A 13,765-nucleotide genomic window follows, 5' to 3' on the forward strand; every position below is an offset into this window, starting at 1 on the left:
ACAGACGTGTGTGTATTGTATGTGTGTATTGTGACACAGGGAATGTGTGTGTGTGTCGGTGTGTATGTCTGTGCGACTGTGTGTGTCTGTGTCTGTGTGTGTGCTGTGTAACTGTGTGTGTCTGTGTGTGTGTGCTGTGTCTGTGTCTGTGCTGTGTATGTGTGTAAGAGAGAAAAGACACAAGATTAGAACACACGATATGATGTACTAAAATGTCCATCTGCTATCTTGAGGCTGTTTTAAGAACATCAGCCAGACTGTCGCCCTAGTGTCTTTGAGCCCTGCTAGTTGACCTATATTAAACTAGTCAAGACTAACCCCTTTCCTACCTCCACCCTCGTATACACATTTTCCCCAACACTTGCCTCCCACAAGCCGGCTGCAATGTGGACTAAGTCATACATAGCACAAGTCCCCTCCGGTACTTGAGGTAACAGCAGTCGCATCTTTTCACCTGCGCAGCTCGATCTCTCAGTGTCGAGGAGTAACGCGTGGGAGGCTCACGCTGCCCCCGACACTTCCTGATTCTACTGCGCAGGCGCACCAACCGACTTGTAGGAGTCGCTTGTTCACAACCTTCGATCCCCACCCTTCAGTTTTCCCTCCCCGTAATACGGCCAATGTGTATTACTGCGGACGACCAGCTAAACTGAAAACAATGTGGAGAGCTGGATTCGAACACGCGAATCCTAGCGTCTCCACACTGGTGGCGAGTGCCTTGCCCACTACACCACCTAGCCGCCCTGATGATATGCAATTTAAAACCAAAACGAAGGCCTCAGTATGAGTTTAAGACGTGAACATGGTCATGTTTGTTGAATAAAAAAAAAAAAGTAAAAAGAAAATGACATTTCTTTTTTTGCCGATCCCGATCTTGGGAAAATCACGTGATCGGCCCCGATCCCGATCACGTGATCGGGACATCGCTAATAATCATACTTGTAGTTGTATTATCTGCGAGACATCGCCACCATGCAACAAGTCAAAATGCTCGCTATCTGCAAACAGCTCCACTGTCTGTGTGTAATGTATACTCAGTAGCCTCCAGCTCCAGCCAGGATTCTCCGGCGCTGCAGCTGGACCCTATACTCTGGTCAAATCACATTCAGCATGCCCTCATGAGATGCAAGCCAGGTGCTCGAATACGCATCGAATCAATGTTATAAGACATTGATATCAGGAGCTATCTGTAGCTACTGCTAGCCGGCTAGATAACGTTAAGACAACGCCTCAGTGAACTATTTAGTTACTTTACTGGGACATTTCGTAGTGAGCTAACATGAGCTAACGGAGGTATCATACACTAGTACTAGACTATTGCTGGAGCATTTGTTGATATCATGAGCTATCAGTAGCTAGCCGGCTAGATACCGTTAGACAATGCCTCATCATGTATTAAACTAAAAGTGAATAGTTGACTGGGTCATTTTGTAACGGTAGCCAACGTTAGCTCACGGAGGTCCCACTAGACTAGACTAGACCCGTGTTTACACGAGTGCGGGAGGGGCAGGAGGAGGAGGAGCAGTACGCCGCAGCTCTGTGTGCCTGAGAGTCAGCGAGTGAGATCTCCGCTAAGAATTGGATCATGTTTTTCGATCGGTTTTCACGATCGGAATTCACCGATCTCATATTTATACTGAATATCGGCCGATACCGATCGCTGGCCGATCGATCGGAGCATCCCTAGTGCTAACTAACTAGCTACCGTCCCGGGAGCTCACGTTGATACCTGGATGGTGCTAACTAACTAGCTACCGTCCCGGGAGCTCACGTTGATACCTACTAACTGGCTACCGTTCTGTGATTTGTTTACTTCGAGGTTGAAGAAAGTGCACTTTCAGGTTGAAAGAACGGCCCTAATCTCAACGTGTTTCAATATAAGCGTTATGTATGGTGATGATAACGAGTATATTGTTAGCTCTGCCCCCCCCCCCCCGCTGATGAAAATGAAAGTCATACCGTCATATACCGTATACCGGGGTATTATGTCAGCAAGGTACTACTGCTAACGCTAATCACTGGGGATGCTCAGAGGCATAGTGGGGGAAGAGAGGGCTGAGAATCTGTCTCTCTCCGTCTATCTCTGTGTGTGTGTGTGTGTCGCTCTCTCTCTCTCCCTCTATCTCCTGAACCTATTTCATTCGAAAAGGATGATATTGATGGACAGTAGCTAATCTATAGTATATAGCTCAGTAGCTGTAACAGAATAATTGTATGAATTACTATTGATTAACTATTATTCAATAGTGTTTAAATGATCATGAATTAAATAATTGTATAAAGAATTTTCCATGTTCTGTCATCTAATATATTCCATTACCTTTCCTATCTGTATCTGTATCAAAGTCAAAATGTTGGTATTGTGACAACAGTACAACATACAAAAGCAGCTTGACATCCAATATCGTTTGTGTCTAGTAGGCATGGGCAAATGTCTGATTTTGGTGATATGTGCTATTGCACAGATGTTGACCGTTAGTATGCACACGCACGCACAGTATAATATGCATGTAATAAATAGTTTGTTAATAAACTCTGTTACTTGAAAAATGTTCACTGTGCCCCTAAATTTCGTAATTTTAATTTTATTTAGGAGCACATGTGCTCCCTGGGGAAAAGGTTAGCGTAGAGCCCTGTATATAGTAATAATAATAACACATGGCGATATACTAAAAAGCTATTTCAAATTTTTGGCTGGTAAAAAAAAAATCTGCCTGGCTGGTAGTTTTTTTAATCTACCAGCCACCTTGGCTGGTAAGCCAAAACGTTTATTTTGTTCCCTGTGGCTAGGGTTGCCACCCGTCCCTTAAAATACGGAATCGTTCCGTAATTGTAAACTAAAAGACGCGTTCCGTATTGAACTGATAAGGGACGCCCTATGTTCCGTATTGTAAGGTTGCCAGTTTAGTGAGAGAAATGAGCCAGCCGGCGTACAAAAACAAGGCAAATTTGTCAAAGTCGGGGGAAATAAACAGACATGGCAACTCTGTTATGGTGGGCGTGCGCTCAGCAGCTCACCGACCAATGAGAATTAGCGCTTTCACGTTGCTAGGAAGAGTTCTGTGCCGCAGCTGTGAGCCTGTGCCCAACCTCTGTCTGCGCGCTCGCTTTGAAAATGTCTACTCCACCGCGTCCTAAAAAGACAAAACGCCTCCAGAAATACAGACCTGAGTGGGAAGAGGCAAATCCCTGGGTTGATAGTGTCAATGGAGATGTTTACAAAGCTAATTGTAAAGTATGTAGGCGTGTGTTTTCTGTGGCACATGGTGGACTGACTGACATCAGACAGCATGCCTCCGGAGAACAACATGCCAGAAATATAAGAATGCAAAGGACCCAAGCACAGGTGTCACAGTTCTTCATGACTGAAACATCTCCTGAGATTGATTCGGTATGGGATATTATTAATTATTACATCTTATTTATCTGGTTGTGTTTTTAACTAGATGTCAGTATTTCTATACCTGCCCTGGCAGAGGCAGCCTACATATTGGCTGCTGAATCTGATGTTGATTGATTGATTGATTGAAAACTTTATTAACAGATTGCAGAATGGGTACAATACAGCACAGCTCAATACTGCAGACCAGAGAAAGACTTTCGTATTGTTTACATCAGGGTCCCCCATTTTCAATTCATGACTATGTTGGCATAGTCTAGGGCTATTTCAGTTGACTAATATGGTTGATTGTTCATTAATGTTGAGTTAATACATACATAATATAATTCATAAATACATAAATGCAAAAATACTTAAATAAATACTTAAACATAAATAAATAGTGTTCAGACAACAATATAAAAGTCAATGTCATACTGTTCAATTTCATTTCATTTAAATTTGATCATCCCACTCCTCCCCTCTAGGTTACTGCAGCTGAGGTGACGTCACACAGGTATACCACACGGTTAAACACAACCTCAGCTACAACAGTGCCGACTGTGCACACAAGCTCAATCAAAAGGTTCTACATGATTCTAAAATAGTAAAGAAAATGACTTTAGGAAGAACAAAGGCAGAGGCTCTGGTCAAAGACGTCCTTGCTCCAAAGGCAGTGGGTGATGTTCTCAAGGCCTTAACATCAGACAAACCCCTCCCATTCTCCATACAGACGGATGCATCAAATAAAGGGAACAGGAAGATGTTTCCCCTTGCTGTCCAATACTTCACTCCAGAGTGTGGGGTCACCAACAAAATGCTAGATTTCATTGAGAATCCAGATTCGTCAGCTGCCGGGATTGTAGCTCTCCTAGAACAATCCCTTGAGAAATGTGGCTTATCATTAAATCAAGTGACAGCATTTAGTGCAGACAACACAAATGTGAATTATGGAATTCACAACTCTGTCTTCACCAACCTGAAGAAGAAACAAAAAGATCTGCTGCAAGGAAACTGCCATGCCCACATATTGCACAACACAGTGAAGCACGCTCTTGACAAGCTCACCATAGATGTGGAAAATGTTGTGCTGAAGGTCTATGGCCACTTCTCTGTATCTGCCAAACGAAGAGAATCACTCAAAGAATTTTGTGAGTTCTGTGATGTTGAGTTCCAAGAGATTCTACGACATGTCACCACCAGGTGGCTCTCTCTTAATCCAGCCATCCACAGACTGATGCAAACCTGGACTGCATTGAAGTAGGGGTGGACGGTATAAACGGTATACGGTATAAACGGTATGAATTTGCTCTACGGTATGGATTTTGACTATACCGTGTAACCGGTAGGGCAGCTCTAAAATAGCAATGACGTCATGTAACCACAGCGTGACTATTTCACTCGCATTTGCCCCTAAAAATAGATAGAATTAGTCATAGATAATAGATATGTGCGAACTGGAAAAAGTTATTTAGGAGGCTTCGCGCAGTGGGCGTGCCAGCCCCTACCGCACGCATGTAAACACGGGTCTAGTAGTCTAGTGGGACGGGACACGGGAGCTGTCGGGAGGACGGCAGCTTCTCCCTGAGCTAACGTTAGCTTAGCTACCGTTACAAAATGACCCAGTCAACTATTCACTTTTAGTTTAATACATGATGAGGCATTGTCTAACCGAACGGTATCTAGTCGGCCAGCTACCGATAGCTCCTGACATCAACAAACGCTCCACAAAGTCTAGCAGAGACGTGTATGCTACCTGTTAGCTCACGTTAGCGCAAGTTAGTTCACCGTTCAAAACGAAATGTCCCATTGAACTAAATAATTCACTGAGGCGTTGTATTAACGTTATATATCCGGCTAGCAGTAGCTACAGATGGCTCCTGATATCAATGTCTTATAACACTGATTCGATGCGTATTCGAGCTGAGGGCTTGCTGAGCACAGTTAAGTAACGTTATAGCAATAGGGTCCAGGTGCAGCGCCGGAGAATCCTGGCCGTAGCTCTGCTCGAGGCTACTCGAGTATAGGTCCAGGTGCAGCTCCGGTGAATCCTGGCCGTAGCTGGAGGCTACTAGAGTACACACAGACAGTGGAGCTTGTTGCGTGGTGGCGATGTCTCGCAGATAATACAAGTACAAGTCTAATTATATAATATATATATTTTATAAAAAAAAAATTTTTTTATCAAAAACGATGATACCGTGATATATACCGTTACCGTCTATGCTTCAAATTATACCGTGATATAAATTTTAGACCATACCGTCCACCCCTACATTGAAGTCTTACTTCATCAGCCTGGGGGATGAGTGTCCCAAACGGCTTCAAGAGTTGTTAAAGCTCAGTGAAGACTCAAATGAGGAAGATGGAGACATAGTGGAGGTTTACCTTCTGCAATAATATCCTCTCCCTCTTTGAGGAAGTTGTAAAGAAGCTGGAGAGTAATGCAACCACCTGTGTTGAGTTATATTCCATCATGGATAACTTCAAGCAGAAACTCACAGAGACGAGATGACCAGTTCTACGGCTACTTAACTAAAGTGAAGCTGCAGCGCCTCCTTCCACAGGAAGCAGATATGGCAAGGGCAGAGTTCACTGCATTTCTTAACCTTGCAATCTCATATGTTGAGAAATGGTTCAACTTCTCAGAAGACAACTGGCTGTTCTCACTGCAACCTCTCTCTCTGCACCATGGCACCTTGACCTTTGATGACATTGAGAAGGTGGCTAGTAAGCTCAACCTCATCCATAAAGTCAAGATGGATGAACTTTATGATGAATGCACCACAGTCAATACCATTCTGAAGAGGCTCAGAGAAGATGCTGAGGATGAATGGAAGTCCAAAGGTGTGGCCGCCAGGTGGATGGCTGTTTTTAAAGTAGCTGACCTGCCTAACATGCTGTCTATCATCAGCCACATCTTGAGCATTGCAGCATCCACTGGATATGTGGAAAGGATTTTTTCCAGAATGACCAACAAGTAGAGTGACAGCAGGAACAGGTGCTCAGTGGAGCTCATGAGGAGTGAGCTCCTGATCACTCTCAACTTTGAGCAGTCCTGTTCAGTTTCACAGCACTGCTTTGAAAGACAAAGAGCTACTCAGTGCTGCAAGGAGTAACAAGAAGTACACTTGGAAAAAGAAGTAACACAGTGAGGAAGAGAGGGAAGGCTGTTGACTGTTTAACCGTGGTCTACACCAAAGAGGACATAAACACTTTCTGATGGACCCATGACTTTTTGGCTAAGAGGGTTGAGGGAAGGAGGATTTCTTTGCACTTTATTTTTTATTAATCTTTTAATTTGGGTCACACAAGTGTTTCATTGTATTATTGTCCTCTTTCAGTAAAAGTGTTCCCAGGCTTTGTTTTTACAGCACTTTACATTAGGGCTGGGCGATATGACGATATTATATAAATATCGGGTACAGTTCATTAACGATACACTTTTTTAACATATTGTGGATATCGTGATGTTTTGCCCAAGAGGATTGTGTCGCGTCAATCTGGTCCACACCCGTTCAAACTTTTGAACAACGCCGCCCCCACACACACTACTGCATCAAAGTTACTAATTATTATTAACAAAGGCATTCGTTTTGTGGCATTAACGTTATATAGTTACACGTTCAATAACATTAGCGTATTTACCCAAACATAGCAATGTCCAATGACGACATAGATAGCAAGCGTTACTGTTCATATCTCAGCCCGTGCGGAGTTGTGCATGCCCATTCTGCGGTCTGTTAATAAAGTTTTCAATCAGACAGATGTATGGAAAGGCTTTTATTATAACATTCGTTGCAATAAAATCATTATGGCTTGTTTAGTCATGCTGCGGTGCGCTGGTAATCACTCGTCTGCCGCAGGGAGCTGTTGTTGTCGTTGAGCTGAGCTCAGCTCTCGTCAAAATCAATTGCGGAAGTAAAAAACGCATAGAGCTTGCCGATTGGTGCTAAGAACAGCAGGGCGGGTTCAATCGGTGTGACGTAATTGGCAGACTCTGCCGGCTGAATGATCGAATGAATGGAAACGTTATTAACGATTGCAGAATGGGTACAATACAGTACAGCTCAATACAACAACAGTGGACTGGGGGATGAAGACCAGAAAAAGACTTTCGGCTTTTTTACATAAGGGTCCTCCATTTTCAATTCATCAAAACATTTAGAGACATACAAATATACAGTAGTTTCATAAAAATGCTAAAATGCTATTTATTGATTGATTGATTGATTTAAAACTTTATTAACATATTGCAGAATGGGTACAGTACAGCTCAATACATACAATTGTTAAGGGGATGCAGACCAGAGAAAGTCTTTTGTCTTGTTTACATCAGGGTCCCCCATTTTCAATTAATCATATTTCATATCTAAATCATATAATATCTCATTGCTAAATATATGCAATATATAATCTAATAATCCAATAATCTAAATCTAATATATAATATAAAAATGCTAAATGCATGGGTATTTTATTTAGTCTTTAATGTTAGCTTGCAAACTCAAATTGTCTTGGTAAGCCTCATAATGAATTGTTTGGGGAAAAAAAGAAAAACATCGTGATGTGTATCGTGTATCGCCGAAAGGTCAGAAAATATCGTGATATCATATTTAGGCCATATCGCCCAGCCCTACTTTACATGCATACAGTATTATGCTCAAGTTGAGGCTATAGTTCAGCCAATTTATTTAAACAATGTTAAATGCAAATAAAGCACTTTAAACTTTAAGTATGACTAAATGCTTTCTTGACTATAACTGTTCCAAAATGCATAGATTTCTATGTATTTTAGGGGTTTGGGGGCTAGCTCTTTTTAATATAAATTTCATTGTTTTATTTAGATTTCATAGATTTCTATGCATTTCAGGAGTTTGGGGGGCTGGCTCCCCAAAATAATTAAATAACATAACCCTAACCCTAAAACCGAAATAAAGTATAAAAAGAAAAAAAAAAAAAAAAAAAGTGACAAAATCCGGCCATTTTTGCCCAAAAAACGCCCCAAAACCGCCCAAAAGATTATCGGTGTCCCTTATTTCGATTAGTCAAAGGTGGCAACCCTACCTGTGGCTCTATGTTACTCTCGCAATTTTGAAGTCCTTGGGGACGTGTCCCTGTTTTATGGAGAGGTTTATTATGTGTGTGATGACTGGGGTGATGGCGGCTGCTGTCGTCTCTGGGGAATTTGGAGGGGATGTTGTCATGGCCAGTGGCCTTGTTCGGTTGGAGGGCGCTCAGTTTTTTGAGTACCTCATCTGTAGTTACCATTTCCAGTTTGAAGTCGTCTTTGTGGACGCCTAGGTTCTTGTAGTATGCTACTATGTGTTCTACCCCATAATGCCCTGAGTGGGTGGGTAGTTTGTTTACCAGTGTTGTGGCTATGTTTGTGAAGAAAGTGTTTAAGTAATTGGCTACATCCAGCTTGTCTGTGATGACCGTGTTGTCCGTCTTTATGTTTATGTTTGAGAACCTGGTTTTAAGTTTTTTTTTACTGCAGCCTAGTTGATTGAGTAATTTCCAAAGTTCACATGGTTTATTTTTGTTTCTCAGTTTTGTCATTGATGACATTTTTTTTAGCAGGTTTGATCATGGAGTTTACGTCATTTCTTTAGTCTGTTTCTTTCTAGTTTGAGTTCAGTCACGTGGGCTGGGAGTTCACTGCTCGTGCTTTTGGTAAGCTTTGACTGACTTTTACGAAACTCAGAGCATTTTTTGTCTCTGGCTTTCATAGCGGTCAGTATTTCAGTGTGAATCCACGGCGCATTACCCTGGTGGTTCTTAGGGGGGCCATGTTGTTTAGTATTGTTGAACATTTGGTTTTGAAGCCAAGCCATGTTTCTTCAACCAGTGTACCATTGAGCTCATCTGACCAGTCCAGGCTCTCCAGTTCAAGGTTGCATAGGTTGCATACTATTGTCTCTGACACCGTTATTTGGGGGTCGCGGCCTGAAAAGTTTGGGAACCCCTGCCATAGGCTACCATTAGCATAGCATAGGCTACCATTAGCAATAGCATAGGCTACCATTAGCAACAATAGCATAGGCTACCATTAGCATAGCATAGGCTACTATTAGCATAGCATACCAGCTACTAGCTGGTAAACCTGACCTCATAATACCACAGGCCAGAAAACAAATCGGGCGCGAAGTAATGTAAAAAAAACATGTACAAAGCAATAACAATAGCAACCAAACGAAAACCCAATTGTCCACATTCTTACCTGCATAGAAGTGAAGAATCAATCAAACACAGGACGCGCTGCTGCTCTCGTCCACGTCTGTGTATGAAGCTTCTTCTTCTATGGCGTTAATGGCGGGTCGCAACCACAGAAAGGCGCATACCGCCACCTACTGTACAACCCGGCAACTGGAGCGGATAAGGCAAGGACCCAGCAGAGAAAGGAAAACAATAATAAATGTTTTTTAATAAAAAACACAGAACAAACAAAACAAAATACCCAACCCTAACATCACCACCCTATACAAACAAAATGAAAATAAATAAAATTCAAATGATATAATCGATTGATTGATTGATTTGTAGCCACCTGAATATGTCTGACAAATATTCAATGTGTCTAACGCTAATCCTTTGCATTCCCTGTGTTCACGAGGATGTTGTGTAACCGGCTGACCGCTCTTGATCATCCCTACCCTGACATGGACACTTAACGTGCTGCTCTCTTTGATTCTCCCTACCCTGACATTGACTCTTAACTTGCTGCTCTCTTTGATTCTCCCTATCCTAACATTGACGCTTCATAGTGGGACAGGATACAGGTGCCGCCAGGGGCGCTGGTGGTCACGTTGGGCAGGGAGACACAGGTGAAGAAGAATGGGTTCAGAGCGCGGTGCCGAGGGAGGGGCTTCCTCTTCAGCGTTTTCCACAGAGGGAGAAAGACGCACGGAACGAGAGCTCCGGAGATTCAGCACGCGAGAGATAAACTCAGTTACAAAACGGATTATCCTAGAAGTATGCGGTAGCTTAGTGTTTGGTTAATGCGCCAGATAAACTCAGTTACACAACGGGTTATCCTAGAAGTATGCGGTAGCTTAGCGTTCGGTTAAGGCGCCAGAGACATTTGAATGAACCAGCAGGCGAGCGACCGCCGAAGACCAGGTGGTAGATATTGTCCACCTTGCGTTAGCTGTGTATAGGCGTTATGACAGGGGGTTCACCACGACCCACATCTTAGCTTTGTTTAGGCTAGCACCACAGTTTAGCCCGCGTGTCGGCCCCCCTTCAGCCCAGCAGCGGACGTCACTACACTGCACGCTCCTCAAGCACCTCCCAGCCGTTACCCCAGCAGTCACCTGCCCAGCGTCTACCCCGCCCCGCTGCCTGTTATCGCGGGATCTCCCGACGGCCATCTTAACACCCGGACGAGTGGTGGTGAGAGTAGGCCCGCCATCTTGGATAAGTACAGCGGCGCTCCGAGTGCTGAAACTTTATCGGTAAACATTTCCACTGTGTGGCGCAGGCTCTCTAAGGGCGAAGATAAACGGTGCTTTGAACTAACGCTGGCAGCAGTGTCTAGGGGCGCCCCGATCATTTATTGTTTTGGGGGAAAAGCCGGCTTTAGATAGGACTTTTTATTTGCTAACGTGGGCCTACTGTTAATTTCTTTTGAGGGTAATAATAACGTGTGTTCCTTTATAAAACTCCCATTCAGTAGCTCCATACCCCTCTCCCTCTAACCCTCCTAATCCCCCATTTACGGGTGCAAGAACAGGTATTTAACCTCTTATTAGGGCGGGTGTCATTACTGTATCTTGACTAGTGTGGGAAGAGCTTTGGTTCTCCACTGTGGAGTGAGAGCACTAGGTGCCTAGCATTTCAACCCTTAAAGGGACAGGTCCCAGACAGTACTGTGTATAGACCGGTGTGGGAAGAGCTGTATTTATTGGGTTGTGTAAGCGGGAAGAGCTTTGCTCATGGTGCCTTTTGATAACAATATAATTGTTGCAGTTGTGTTAAGAACCAGATCATTTCATCAGTAAAGAACACTGAATGGGAGCACTGTGTGTGTGTCTGTTACTGAGTCTGTTGTTGTCTTAACCCCTTTCTGCCCGGGTAATGCATTTTATTGTTTAACCCTTTCCCCACCCCCTGCCTAGGCATCATTGGGACAGGTCTCTGCTCATCAGCAAGGAAAGGTACTGCTTTGGGGGGAAAGTATACCATCTATCACTACTGCCACCAGGTGTGGGAGGGTGCGGGTAGTATTAGGAGAAGTATGGGTGTGTGGGGAATTACTGCGAGTCGCCCTGGAGGGCAAGAAGGACCAGCGCACTACCCCTAGGTTAGTAAATCCTAGGCCCCATCCACTCCCTCGGCTAAGGCTCCACCCTAATACTCCTGCACTAAAGTCAGGGATTCAGTTGGACTCAGATACGCTGCGTTCCTACTACCTGGTGACAGTGTACATCTACTCTCATAAGGGATAATCCACCCTGCTACAGATTGATTGAAAACTTTATTAACAGATTGCAGAATGGGTACAATACAGTACAGCTCAATACACACAATTGTTAAGGGGATGCAGACCAGAGAAAGACGTTCAGGGTCCCCCATTTTCAATTAATCAGGAAATATATGACATACATGACATACAGATAGACAGTACTGTTACATCTATACATTTATGACATACCAGATTTGCAAATACAGTACTGTTTGTGATACAAAAAAGAGTCCAGAAAAGAGAGTATATACATTTGAAGTAAAAACTGTACATTGGAGGAGGTTGGGTAGGTGGGGTGGGGTTGGGTGGGGGGGGGGGGCTGTACATTGGAGATGGGTGGGTGGGTGGGGTGGGGGGGTGGGTTGGGTAGGAGGGGTGGGTACAAGCAAAACTGTACATTGGAATATTGACAAAACCATACTTGGTCATTTACTGTACATTGGAGGGGGTTGGGTTAGGACATTTACAGGGGCCAGTTTCGAATTGCAGTCTCCCGTAGGTGTTCTTTGAGAGTGGTTTTGAAAGTGGGTAGTGATTCACATTCCTTTAAGATAAGATAAGATAAGATATTCCTTTATTGATCCCCTTGGGGAAATTCAGGCATCATAGCAGCATGGGGGGAGGGGGGTGGGGTACAGGTAGTAAAACAACACAGTATACAGGTAGTAAAAAACAACACAGGCAGTGTAAACAATTTGATCAATATGGTCAATATAATTTACTATCTGACTAGCTGAGGAATATTCACATTATTCACAGTGTCACATAAGGTGCAGTATGCATGAGGTAGTGTTATAATTTACTATCTACTGAGTATACATTATTCACAGTATCACGGTATCCACTGAAATATACATTATTCACAGTATCACAGTATCCACATAGGGTGCAGTAAGCCTAAGGTAGTGTAGGTTGTCCTCCTTGGGTTCCTATAAGTCCCAGGTCAATGTCTGGTAGCAGTCGCTGTCGCTGCCCCCTGTTGTGGAGCCTGGAGGCCGCTAGTCGCTGCCCACTGTTGTGGAGCCTGATGGCCGCTGGTATGAAGGACTGTCCGAGGCGGTTAGTTGAGTGTCGGGGGGGAATGAGTCTGTGGCTGAACGAGCTTCTCATCTTGACTAGCTCGTCGTAGAGGGGGTGGTAGGGGTTCTCCATGATGGCAGCCAGCTTCCTTATCATCCCCCTCTCTACCATCACCTCAAGTCTAGGTAGCTCGACTCCCACCACGGAGCTAGCCTTCCTCACCAGCTTGTTGAGCTTGTTGGTGTCCCTTGAGTTGATGTAGCCTCCCCAGCATGCCACAGCATAGAAGAGGATGCTGGCCACAACAGACTGGTAAAAAGACTGCAGCAGTTTGTTGCACACATTGAAGGACCTGAGTCTCCTCAGGAAGAACAGCCTGCTCTGTCCCTTCCTGTAGAGGGCCTCTGTGTTGTCCGACCAGTCCAGTTTATTGTTCAGGTGTACCCCAAGGAACTTGTATGAGTCCACCATCTCCACATCCACCCCTCGGATGGAGATGGGAATCGGGGGGGGCCTCTTCTTGCCCCTCCGGAAGTCCACCACCAGCTCCTTGGTCTTACTGGTGTTGAGTTGGAGGTGGTTGCTGTCGCTCCACCCCACGAAGCTCTCCACCAGGGCTCTGTACTCCTCCTCATCATCGTCGGTGATGTAGCTTACGATGGAGGAGTCGTCTGAGAACTTCTGCAGGTGGCACCCGCTTGAGTTGCGGCAGAAGTCTGAGGTGTAGAGGGTGAAGAGGAAGGGTGACAGCACAGTTCCTTGGGGGGCGCCGGTGTTGCTCACCAGTACGTCAGACTGACTGTCCTTTAGTCTGACGTACTGTGGCCTCTCAGTGAGATAGTCCTCGATCCAGGCCACCAAGCCGTGCTCCAGCTGCATCGCAGATTTGGGTAGGGCGT

Source organism: Notolepis coatsorum, assembly GCF_963971535.1.
Source record: "Notolepis coatsorum genome assembly, chromosome: 7".
In the NCBI taxonomy this organism is placed as follows: Eukaryota; Metazoa; Chordata; class Actinopteri; order Aulopiformes; family Paralepididae; genus Notolepis; species Notolepis coatsorum.